The 13,025-nt window shown below is 32.4% G+C and overlaps 1 pseudogene; it reads right to left on the bottom strand.

Annotated features, from left to right (window-relative positions):
- The window catches only part of LOC149529219 (kynurenine 3-monooxygenase-like), a 107,032-nt pseudogene that overhangs the window by 76,339 nt on the left and 17,668 nt on the right, over positions 1-13,025 (bottom strand).

Raw genomic sequence — 13,025 nt, 5'->3', positions numbered from 1 at the left:
ACTCTTCTGAAGTGAGCTCTATTACGAGCCAACCTTGTAAAAGTTTACAAAACACACTATTAAATGTGACCTTGTTAAAGGATTTAATCACCATGTTAGGAGTGGCCTTGTTAGGGGAAATTAGAACATTCCATTAGAATGTCACCCTATTAAAGGATTTACATATGACCATTAGGTCAACCTTGATTAAAAGATTTCAGATACTATTTACAATGATTAGATAGTAACAACAAGGTTATTATCTATTAAGTACAACTCACTTTTCATGTTCATATCTCTATTTATTTCATGAGCTAATTTAATGAAGGCCTTCATTGTCATTTCTATCCTTGATTCAATTGGCAACCCTTCTAGCAATCACTCTTCACTTCTTTGCAACTCATTTCAACCTTCTACTTAGATTAGCTAGTCAATAACATCAACATCTACTCCAACTCTTTGGAACTCTTTCACACATGTATATCCTCTCTACACATATAGAAATTTTTCCATTATACCTCCTTAAATAGGAAATTTTGATCTTTTTTTGCTTAAATGCCACCGTAGATCTTAGGGTTTATGATTAGATCCATCAAATGCAATGCATCTGATTGCCATTTTATTTTTCTCTTCTCTTTTCTATAAAATTCTCTTGGAATCTAATCCTTAGGTCATTTACCTAATCCTCTCTTGATATCAAATGATCCAACTCATTGATCCTTATCTTCAACATGCTTTGCATATCCCAAGAAATCAACTTAGCTGACTGGAAATTATGATTTCTCATAAATAGTTAAAATTTTGTTCCTCGACCACCACTATGTTCTAACACTCAATCATCAATGGGTTACTCAGTTGCTACTAAATTTCTTGCTAGATACATATACTACCACTCGATCGTTATTGATGCTCAATCAACACTAACTTTTCTTGGCACTTATTGTAGCTTAGTTGACACTAGCATCACTCAACATGTACTTCAAAATTATTTAGTCTTCTTCTTTTTTGCTTGATCAAGCCGATGCATTTGATCTATCTTTTCTCACACTTTCAAGACTTGAACATTACTATCTTCTCCACTTGTAGAATGATTTAAAAAATCAATTTATCTTGTCAAAGTCCAACTAATCAAATGTCCATTTGTAGTTTCTTCTTCATATATCAAGCTATCCTAGATTCTTTTTTTATGAGCAACTTCTCAAATCCTCTTCATCAATCAAAAATATATAACACTTAGATTAGATAGAAAACTATCTCACCAATAGATTTGACATCAGTGAAAACATAACAATTATTTTAATTGTACTTTTCAATAGGAAACAACTTTAGGTTAAATAAATATCCTTAAATAATTTAGATTTATTTTTTGTCATAATTTGCATTTCATCCCCACTTAACCTACTCTCTTCATCCCTTCACTAAAATGCCATGATATCTTTCTGTTAGAGTAAATAATTATTATCTACACTTTTACTTAAGTTTACTTAGGTTAATGCATTTATTTATTAGTTGTAGTCTAGGAGTTGTTGACAACACGGGAGTTTGTTCCTATCTAAGTCATACTTATCTTCTCACCTTGATTGAGGATATCCCACCTTTTGTGGATGTATGCTTAGTTGTCAACCTTATCTCCTAGAGCTTTCTAGCTTTTTGTACAAGCTTCCTAGAGGCCTTTATATTCAAGCTCTCCTATTGTAATTTCATATATTATCATTCATATTGTACAATAATTACATTTTCATTGTTGAAATATTTGTTCTGTTAGTTTGTTTAGTTTCTCCAAGCTCCACCCTTCCTTCTTTGGTTTCTCTTCAGTAGGTTATTTTCATGTAAGTGATCTTGGTGAGCTGTGAAGTTGGCTTTCATCAAATTCTATATAGTATTAGAGCCTCCCTGTTGCTTCTTGGTTGAAGGATTTTTGAAGCCATGATTTAGAGACACAAACCGTAGTTTTTTTGTGATTTTTTTCTTCAATTGCGAGGAAGAGCATTTTTTTTTTGCTATACTTTGGGCCTAAACAGACATTGCCATTAAGTTTAGAAGGCCCATTACAGTTAGGATTCATATAAAATTTTCCATTTTTGGCTTCCGTAGCATTTGGCAATTTTTTTTCCTTAGGAGGACTGTACAGATGATTTTCATACAAAAATTAAAAAAATTAATTTTTGGGTGCCACCATGATGCCACCACCATGCGGCCAGCACGCTGCTCCATAGCCATCACCACTGGTAGTAGCACCGTCGAGCCACCGCGATGCCACCCACTTGCGACCGCCGCTCCATGGCCACTGCCACCCCGCCGACCCTCCACCCTCTAGGTGGTGTCCCCAGAACTTGCCACTCGTATGGCCACCACCACTAGTGGTGCTCTCTTTGTTGCTACCACTATGGCCCCCAACCTACTACTAACACATTTACATTTACAATGTGTGCCATGTGGCACGGGTGCCACATAGCCGCACCACATCAGCCTCTTGCCACATGGATGTTGTATGGCACTACCATGTGGCAGTATTTTTTTTGCCATGATAGCCATCTAGCTGTCAATTTTAAGCTCAGAGAATGCTGATATCAACACACTTGCAAGCTCTCTAGGTCCCTTTTTGACCTACTCATGGATTTTTGGCCATAACTTGAACATATAGAGGTATTTTTTTGATCCGAAAGAAGCATCCAAAAGTTGGTTACAAGACAGAGACATTGGTGTAGGTATTTTTTGGTTTTGATGTAGTTTGGTTGCCTATTTTTGCAATCAAAGTAGGATGTTCTATTTTTCACTTTGACAAGCATATCTTGTGCATCCCATCCCTATTTTTTGAAAATGTTATATTTTTAGAAAGCTAGTTTTGTCTACTTTTTAGAAATGCTATAATTTCCTTTAGATTCTGCCCCATATTCTTTCTATCATATTTTTGACATTTTTGGTCTATGGTGGATATCTTGGGTGTTCTAGGTCCGAGGATCATTTTCATGGCATGGGATCTTTTTTTTTGAGCTATACTATATTTTGTATCAACTTTTTTCCTTTTCTAATCATTGTTGATAACATTTGTAAGCAGCTTTATGCAAACACACTAAGATAAAGTGCCACTCTTGCATTTCAAGTTCATGAACATTGTTTTGAGATAGTTGTACTCACACTATTTTATAAAGAACCATGGGGGGTTATTTTTTGCCATTTTTGTGCCCTCTTCCTTTGTCAAGTGAGTATCCCTTCCATGACATTAGCCACATGATGTGTTAGTGACACGTGCCTTTATAGGTGTTTGTACCTCTTCTCTCTCACTATTCTTGGTTCTTTCTGCAGAAGATTTTGGACCACTTTTTCAGTTGCTTGTCACCTCACCCCATTTGCATTAAGAGGGGGTTATTCTATTTTTCTAATGCTTCCTTGGTTCGATGATTTGATAGTATGAGCTATGTATTCAATATTTGATCCTATATACTAGGCAATTGTAGTGGCTGGCTACCTATGCATTTTGGTGAGATGGATCATCTACCATATAGAGACTCTCAGTTTGTGCCTTCTATTTTTGTGGAGGTTCTTTAGATCAGTAGTTTCTTTTTGATAGAGTTTGTGACTTCTTCATGCTTCAATGATGTTCTTCATGATCTTCTCTTGTTCTTATTTTTTGGGACATTCCTCTAGTTGGAGGCTTCTTTAGTCCTTCACTAGATTTTCTGCTATCTCTTTTTGGAGAGGGGTTTTTCCCACTGAGTTTTCTCCCTTTTCTCCAGTTTACAGAGATTGCATTGCATTTCTTTTCATTTTTTCATGGGTACCTAACATGGCCTCATTTTCAAGACCCATTTTGCATTTCATTTTAACTTTTGTAAGCTTAAATGCATTCCCCTAAGTTGCAGTTAAGGGGGGGTGTTAGAGTATATAATTATTATTTTTGCTTTTACTTAAGTTTACTTAGGTTAATGCATTTATTTATTAGTTTTCATCTAGGAGTTGTTGACAACATAGGAGTTTGTTCCTATCTAAGTCATACTCATCTTCTCACCTTGATCGAGGATATCCCACCTTTTGTTGACGTATGCTTAGTTGTCAACCTTATCTCCTAGAGCTTTCTAGCTTGTTCTACAAGCTTCCTAGAGGCTTTTATATTCAGGATCTCCTATTGTAATTTCATATCATTATCATTCATATTGTACAACAATTACATTTTTTCATTGTTGCAATATTTGTTCTCTCAGTCCGTTTAGTTTCTCCAAGCTCCACCCTTCCTTCTTTGGTTTCTCTTCAGTAGGTTATTTGCATGCAAGTGATCTTGGCGAGCTATGAAGTTGGATTTCATCAACTTCTACACTTTCATCAGTATACAACCCTGGATTGACAATTAATAGGAGTAAATTGATCAACCAAAAAAGGACAAATCTTAAGTTAAATTGAACACAAAATTTACCCTACACAAGGCAAAACAAGGAGGTGGCTAAACAAGTGCAAGATTTTCTTGACTGTGGATGGGTGAGAAAGAACATTAGTCCTTATGCAATCTTAGTAGTATTGACACATGAGAAAGATAGATAATGGAAACTATTCACTAATTTAGGAGTTATATAAATAATTACTATCATGTATAGGTTCCTAATCCCTAGGATTGAAGACTTAATGGATTGTCTAGGAGGAGTTCAATATTCCAGCAAGATAGACTTGAAAAGTGGATACCACCAAATCAGAATAAAGGAGGGAGATGAGTGGAAAAAAACTTTCAAGACCTTAGAAGGCCTCTATGAATGGATTGTTATTCCATTTGGACTCACCAAGGCCCCTAGTACATTTATGAGGATCATGAATGGGGTCCTCAAAGACTATATTGTTAAATTTGTTGTGGGTTGTTTAGATGAAATCTTAATTTTGAGTAAAACTAAAGATGAACATCTTATGAATTTAGAGGTTTTACTTAGAAAGTTTCATTTATGGTCTCAAAAAATGGATTTGAAGATTGATGCGTTAAAGGTAGATGCCATTCTTAATTGATCTACTCCCAAGATAGCTAGTGAGGTGAGAATTTTTCATGGACTTGCTCAATTCTATAGGAAGTTCATAAGGAACTTTAGTTAAATTTGTGCTTTGATTATTGATACAATTAACAGAGGTATGGAATGTAAGTTCAAATTGACAAAGGAGGAAGATAAGGGATTTGAGTTGTTGAAGAAAATGGTGGCCACACAACCTATATTGGTGTTGCCTAGTTTTGAGAAATTTTTTGTCATTTGAATTAGTGTGCATGATAAAAATATAATTGAATAAATACACTCTATTTAAATATCATATAGATATTATTAATTAATAAATATGATATTAAAAATTAACATTTGATATAAATCAAGGTAATTAATATTACTCTATGCACAATAAATAACAATGAATAAAATACAATTTAGTATATTAAATTAAATATATTATAACAAGTTATAATATAAATTAATAAATATTTTAATATTAAATAAGACATATAAGTTTTATATGGAATAATATTAATATTTTCATATAATAACATAATATTAAATAAGATGTCTTTAAAATCAAAAGGTTGTAAACCTTCAAAAAATAAGATAAAAAATGTAGAAGAGCAGTAGGGGGACATCATTACAAAATTTTAGTAAAAAAGAATCAATGAAGAAAGTTCAGTTCATTACAGTGGTATCCGAGCATGATCCTACCATCTTTGGGGATAAAAGAATATAAATCAAAATAATTTATAATCAAAGATTTATGAAATTATAGAAATTATGCGACATTCAAAATGGAGACAAATTGAGCCTTTTTAAACTCATAAGGAGATTATGAATCAAGACAATACGTTTAGAAATGATCTCCAAATAGTTACATAATATAAGCCACGAAGGAAGGAATCTAAGTGAACAATGTCAAATATATATATATATCAGCAATCAAAGGATATGGAGGATATAGAACAAACAAAAAAGGCATAGGCAATGAATAATATGAAAATCAATTGCACTAAAATAATGCTCAACATACACATATAGTCAAAAATACAAATGATCAACAAAATAGCTACAAGTTTATATTTTTGAGAAATAAGAATATCTATTACATTGCACCCATCATATATATATTAGCGATCAAAGGATATGGAGGATATAGAACAAACAAAAAAGGCATAGGCAATGAATAATATGAAACCAATTGCAATAAAATAATGCTCAACATACACATATAGTCAAACAATACAAATAATCAACAAAATAGCTACAAGTTTATATTTGTGAGAAATAAGAATATCTATTACATTGCACCCATCATTGATATTGATTATCCTTCATCACATCATGACCGAATATAAGTCTAAGCCAACATTAGTTACCTTTGTTTGGTGATGCCTATCAATAGTAATGAGCAGTACTTAGAAATCATGTAGGGGAAGTAATCAAGGAAAGAATAAAATAAAAAGGGGAATGAAAAGGAAACCCTCAACATATATTATAAGGTTTACAATAATATAGATAAAAGGAAGACTTAGCCACATGCATTTCCTAGTGGTGGAGAGAACAAGTGCACATCAAGGAATAAATGTATTGTCATGTCTGTAAAAATAAAATAATGGATGTTAATGTTAATCCAAACTAATGATGTAATTGATGATGCTATGAATGTATGTAAAAGAGTCATATCAATTTTTATGTTGTCATTGATGTCAAGTCTTAGTTGATTAGACATTATGATAACTTAGTAGAGTGCTATATCTTTTGATTAATGAAGAGGATTATAAGAAAGTATGTTGATGACATAGTTGATAAGTATGGTATTCAATGGGCACTTGAATGAGTTGGGTAGTGAGAATGTAATGTTGATTTTATTTTTTTGCAATCATGTAATATTGTGATGTATTGAGTTACACAAGATTCATCGAGTGACAAGGTGAAAGAAGGAAGATAATGTATAATGAGTGACTATAATATTCACCTAGGAGTTGGCTAAGAAAAGTTAAAAGTTTAGTATTAACTAAGCAAGTTTAGTATTGATTGAGTGAAAAAAAATTCTTCATTTCATAGAGGTATCCCTGTGACCTAAGCCCAGCAATGACTAGCGGTCGATGTGATGTTAGGGTGAGACTAGTCCTCCATGGGTGAGAGAAACAACACACAAGCCACTCTTATTGGTAAAAATTGGAGTTGGAATTGAACTCGAGACCATGGGGGTGATCCACAACTTCAAGCCTTATCTGTCTATTGTGCACGTTAGGGGTTGCTTCCATTACCTAAGTGAAATGTTATGTTCACCAAGTAACAACAAGAGGAACAAGTTCATAAAGATGGAATCTATGGCTAAATTTTGGTGGGAAATAAAGAATGTTTGAGAAGTTAAAAGATGACATTAAAAGTTTGTTACAAGATAAACAACTAGAAAATTACAATGAAGATTTGATGATGTAGATTGAAGAAGGATAAGGATGAGCAAAAAGTTCTATTTTTAAGTGGCTAAATACAATGAACATGTAATCGACAATTGTGATTAAGTGACAAAATATAGAAGAATCTAGAAGCTAAGGGACTACTATTTAAGGATAAGTTAGAATGAGTTTTTGGTTGCTAATTAAATGTGAAAAAAGGAGATCAAAGTGCAAGGTTGTAGAAGATGAAAGAAGCCAAGTGAACCGATTAGAGAAAAGAGAAGAAGAAAGAAGAGTTGAGCAACAAGTGAAAGAGTGAAGGAGTGAATTAACTAGTAAATATATTAGAGGATAAATATCATAAATAGACCGAGTAGAATAGAGGTCTAAACAAGAAAGGTAGTGCTAAAACTAATAGATCAGTTTGTACTGTTACTTTCTTATCATTGTAGAAAAAAAAATCTTAAGCAAGTAGGCCTAACAAGTATTTCAATTAGTGGTTTTTATATATCCTTTAGAGTATACCACTCTTTAGACAAGATCAATATGATCTTTTGGTGTAAATCCTCTAACTAGGTCACATTAAAAATGTGTTTGTAAACCTATAACAAGGTTGGCTCAAAGAAGAGTTCTCTTCAAAAGAGTGATTTTTTTTGGTTGTCGGTCCTAGGTAGTTTTTTCCTTTACAAGGTTTCCACGTTAAAAATCTTGGTGTCAAATGTGTGAATTTTTTTTAATGTTGCAAGTTGTTTTACATGTTATTTACTTTATACTACAACTCAACAACTAGGTAACTACTAAGTTTTATTACTAGAATTTGGTAATAACATAAATAATGAATGAATAGTTTAGAATGAAATGATTATTAGTGTTGAATGAGATCACTGAGTAAATGCTTATGATGTTTATGAAGTTTTTTTGGTACTAAAGTATTTGAAGGGACCCTAGGATAACTAGGCATAATTGATTCACACCCCACACCCCCACCCCTCTCAATTATATAACAATTGGTATCAGTGTATAATGCTTGGAGAAAAAAGTTTAAATGAAATTAAGCTAAATATATAAAGATGTATAAGAGTGAGGTACTAAAGCTGAACAAGGATAATGTCTCATTATGGAAAAATAGAATGAGGCTACACCTATCTGGAATCAGATATAATATTATTCACTAGTTGGACATTGAATACACTACACCTTTTGCTCTTATGATTGTAGGAAAAATGTATTAAGAGAGGAATCACAATAGCCTGATGATTGAGATTGCATATGCTCTTAATGATGCCTGAGTTTGATGATATTAAGAATTGCACAAATGCTAAATAGATGTGGGAAAAATTGGCACTTGTACCATGGTGGAGATCCACATGTGTTGAGAGTGAAAGCTGAAAGCCTTAGAGGTAAGTATGATGACATGAGAATAAAAAAAGGTGAGAATGTTGCTTAGTATGTGAACCAAATCAAAGAAGTTGTGAGTGCAATCAGAGCTACTGGAGGAATTATCAATGACATTAAAATTGTAAGTGAAGTTCTTAGAACTCTTTTGCCCATTTATGTTATTAAAGTTTTTTGTAATTAAATAAGTAAGAGATAAACCTCATAATTTTTTGACAGTTGACGATTTTTGTGGTCAATTGACAACATTTGAATTGAGCAATTATGACAACAGTATGGTTACACTTAGAAATGCTTTTAGATATTCACTAACTATTGGAAGTTTAAAGAAAGAGAAGAAAAGTAATGAAGAAAGTGAGTCTGAATTTGAGGATGATGTAGATGAACTTGAAGCATTTCTTGATAAAAGGTTATCAAGAGGTAGAGGTTTAAATTCAAAGGTAAATTGCCCATGATTTGTTTCAAGTGCGATAAAATGGGTCATTTTGCTGCTTAGTGTCCTACCAGAAGTAAGAGTGACAAAAATGTCACAAAATATTACAAGTACAAGAAGAACAAGGACTACATAAACAAAGTGAAGAAATCATGTTACATTTCTCAAGAAGAGCACACCGAGTCTAGTACTAATGAAGATAAGGAAGTAGTTAAGATGGTATATGTTGCTATCAAGGAAGATCCCAATGGAGAAAGGTATGAAAGTGAAACTACCCTTATTTTACATGTTAGAAAGAATGATTCATGGATTATAGATAGTGGATGCTTACATCACATGACTGGTGATTTAAATAAGTTTGACAAATTTGAAGAAATTGATGATGGTGGAACTATTAAGTTAGGTAATAATGTTCCATGTCTAGTGAAAGGAAGAGGATCACTAATGTTGAATGATAAGATCAAATATGATGATGCATACTAGGGATAATGACTAAAGTATAATATTTTAAGTGTTTATCAATTGAATAATTTAGGTCATAAACTGGAGTTTCAGAACAAAAAAGTCAAGATCTATGATGATGAAGGAAATATGATTGGAACTGGGATGCAAAATAAAGGTAACTTATTTAATCTTGATCCAACTGTTGAGATATATTTTTTTCCTAAATCTAAAAATGTATGGTTGTGATATATAAGGTTGTGTCATGGAAAATTTGAGAGCATGGAGAAGGTTAGTAGAAAGAAAAGAGTTAGAGGCTTACTGAATCTACATAAACTTGATAATGTTATGTGTAAAGAATATCAAATCTGTAAGATAACAAAATAAAAAATTTCAAGCAAGACACACTTCTAATGATGTTTTGGAACTTGTAAATACTAACTTGTATGGACATATTGGTATAGAAAATTATTATGGTGACATATATTTCATTTTGTTTGTTGACAACTATTTTAGAATGTTGACTATTATGTTCATGAATGTGAAATCACATGCTTTTGATATGTTCAAGTGGTATAAAGCTAGAGTTGAGAAAGAAAGAAACTGGTAATCCATTGAAATGTTTAAGATATGATGGAGGGGTGAGTTTATGTCTATTGAGTTTACTAACTTTTGTGTTGAGAATGGTATTAAGAGAAAATTATCTACACTAAGGACACTACAACATAATGGTATTGCTGAGAGAAGAACTAGATCAATTGTAGATTGTGTAAAGAAATTGATGATTGAAAATGATGTCAAATAAATATTTTGGAGAGAATTTTTTAGTACTATTGTTTATACTCTCAATCAAATTCAATTAAAAAATGAACAAATAAAACATCTTATGAAGTCTAGTATGGTCATAAACCTAATGCAAGCTATTTAAAAATATTTGGAAGTAGGTATTATATTCACAAGGATGCAAGGAATGGTAAATTTGATTTAAAATGAGATTAAAGTATATTCCTCGATTATTCATTTAAGAGAAAATCTTATAAATGATGAACCAAGATACTAACAAAATGACTAAAAGTGCATATGTGAGGATTGATGAGTTTGCAGGCAAGAATGATGTGGAAAGAAAGAAGGAACCTAAAGATTACTAAAAGTTTTTATATGTGTATGAAGAGGCACTAGAAACACTACTTGAGTTACAACCAAGAGCTATCGAGAGCTACCAAGTCATAGACTACTTTGTTAGAGCACTAGATAGTACAACCCAAGCAAGAAGTTGAACCCCTACTAAGTGGAAAAAAATGCTAAAAATAAAAAGCTAAATTTGTATTGGAAAAATCCGAGTCATAGACTGCTTTGCTAGAGCACTAGAAAGTACAACCTGTTCGAGTTCTTTCTTGTAAAGAACATATTAGGTTGATTTAAACCTGATACCAAGAAATAAAGACCAGGGACAAGCCTAAGGATGAGCTAAATCCTATATTCAACAAGGCTAAATCTCAGTTTTGGACCAATTAACAGAGTCATCAAGACTCACTTCACTTTAGGCTCTACTAAGCCAAGGTGGGAAAATCTAAGGGATACCATCTTATTAACTTGATACTCTTCTATGCAATACTATCCCCTATAGTAGAAATGGTCAATATCCTTGTATGATTTGCTGACAAACTTCTTGATTGCAGTAGCTAATTACAACCAAAATAAATTAATAACAAACAAGCCATGACCGACAATTCTAGTTCTTCAATACACAAAAAGGGAAATTGATGTTCATTTTAAGTTTTGATATCTCAGCATAACCCGGGTATGCAACAACAAAGAACATGTATCCTTCAAACTGACTAGTCCCTTATCCATTGGGTATCAACTAAACCTTAACATGCAAATGGATACCTAAAGTATACTCATATATTCAAGCATATGATCTATCTATTTGACTTGCAAATAAACATCAATCTTCATAACAACTCTCATACTTATGATGAAATCCTTTTGATGTAATCTGTAACCCTATCAGTATAAACAAGAATTTACTTGGATCTTTGTTCCAACAACAAGTTTATCCAGACATACAACCTTTCAATATTGTAATTGAGTCCAAGCTCTTCATTCTTAAACACAAAACATTGCAAGTAACAAAAGAAGGAGATGAGAGTCAGAATGAAACTAAGAAAGGTGAAGCTCTTGTATTAATTTCATTGAAAACAATACATCATTTGCATATCAAAACTTAGAAAATACACAAAGAATGACTGTGTAATATGAAATGCCTCAAAAGGAATACAATATTACTGTTCATAATAGAAGAACACTGAGAAAATTGGTATCAAAACTGTGAGAAAATCTCAAGAAATTGGAACTAGACTGGTCTCACAATCCTCCTAAAATCTTCAAAGAATTGGAATGCCTATAATCAATAGAAAAGGAAGATATATAGGAGAGAAGATCTTTCAGGAAATGAAATCTGAACTTAACATCTGTCCCCTAGAAATGATCTTCAATCTGAAGTTGCTAAAACTGAACTTCCTTCAATTACCTGTAATTGAAATCATAAATGATGCACAAATATATGATATATCTCCCTTTAAAATAATCAACAAAATATCTCATGGAGAACATATCAAGAATTTATTGCAAACTGTACTGGGCTTGAAATCTGATCTTTGTTTGTCACATCTGCTTTGTTGGGCAATTCAACTTGTGCTTGTTGAAATCATTATTGCTTCAACAACCTTCAAAAATATTCAATTCATCCTTCAAAATGGTGGAGAAGTCAAATCTGATGAAATTATGTCTATATCTGATTGCAATTTCATTTGCAACATTAAATTTGCACATTTCACTGAGAAGCCCCCAAAATCAGAAAGCCTCCCATAGCTACTATCAGCTAACACCTACTTAAAATCTAACTGCAAAAATGGAAAATTTTCTCTTTTATGATTTTGACAGTATATTACACTATACATTTTGGACAAAAAATACCCCCCTAAGACCATTCTAAAAATCAGGCCCCCAGATTGAACAGAGCAATAAAAATTGAAAAATTTAAAAAGTTATATGGTATGAACTATATAAAACTTTAAAATTATTTCAATTATTTCAATTTTTGAAACTGAGTGTTGAAATCATTTGCAATTTTGATTTTTAAATCAATTTTCTTTTTCTCTTTCCTCCCAATGCTAAGTGTCGATCCTCGATTTGTTGCTCATTACTTGGGTGGACCCCATGTGTCTTTTGATTTGAAATGTATGAAATTTTGAATATACTATGGGGTCTACGATATTACGATGAGATCATGATATCGTAGCTCACATCTTATGAAATCTCGATCCCATGATAATTGTATTAATATATTAAAACCTTTCTCCTTCTCGTAGCATCACATCTCATTTGAGAGGTCGTAATATCTGACCT

Source organism: Cupressus sempervirens, chromosome 11 (assembly GCF_028749045.1).
Source record: "Cupressus sempervirens isolate cs-2001-9-10 chromosome 11, ASM2874904v1, whole genome shotgun sequence".
Lineage (NCBI taxonomy): Eukaryota > Viridiplantae > Streptophyta > Pinopsida > Cupressales > Cupressaceae > Cupressus > Cupressus sempervirens.
This window is presented reverse-complemented; position numbering and strand designations above follow the sequence as displayed.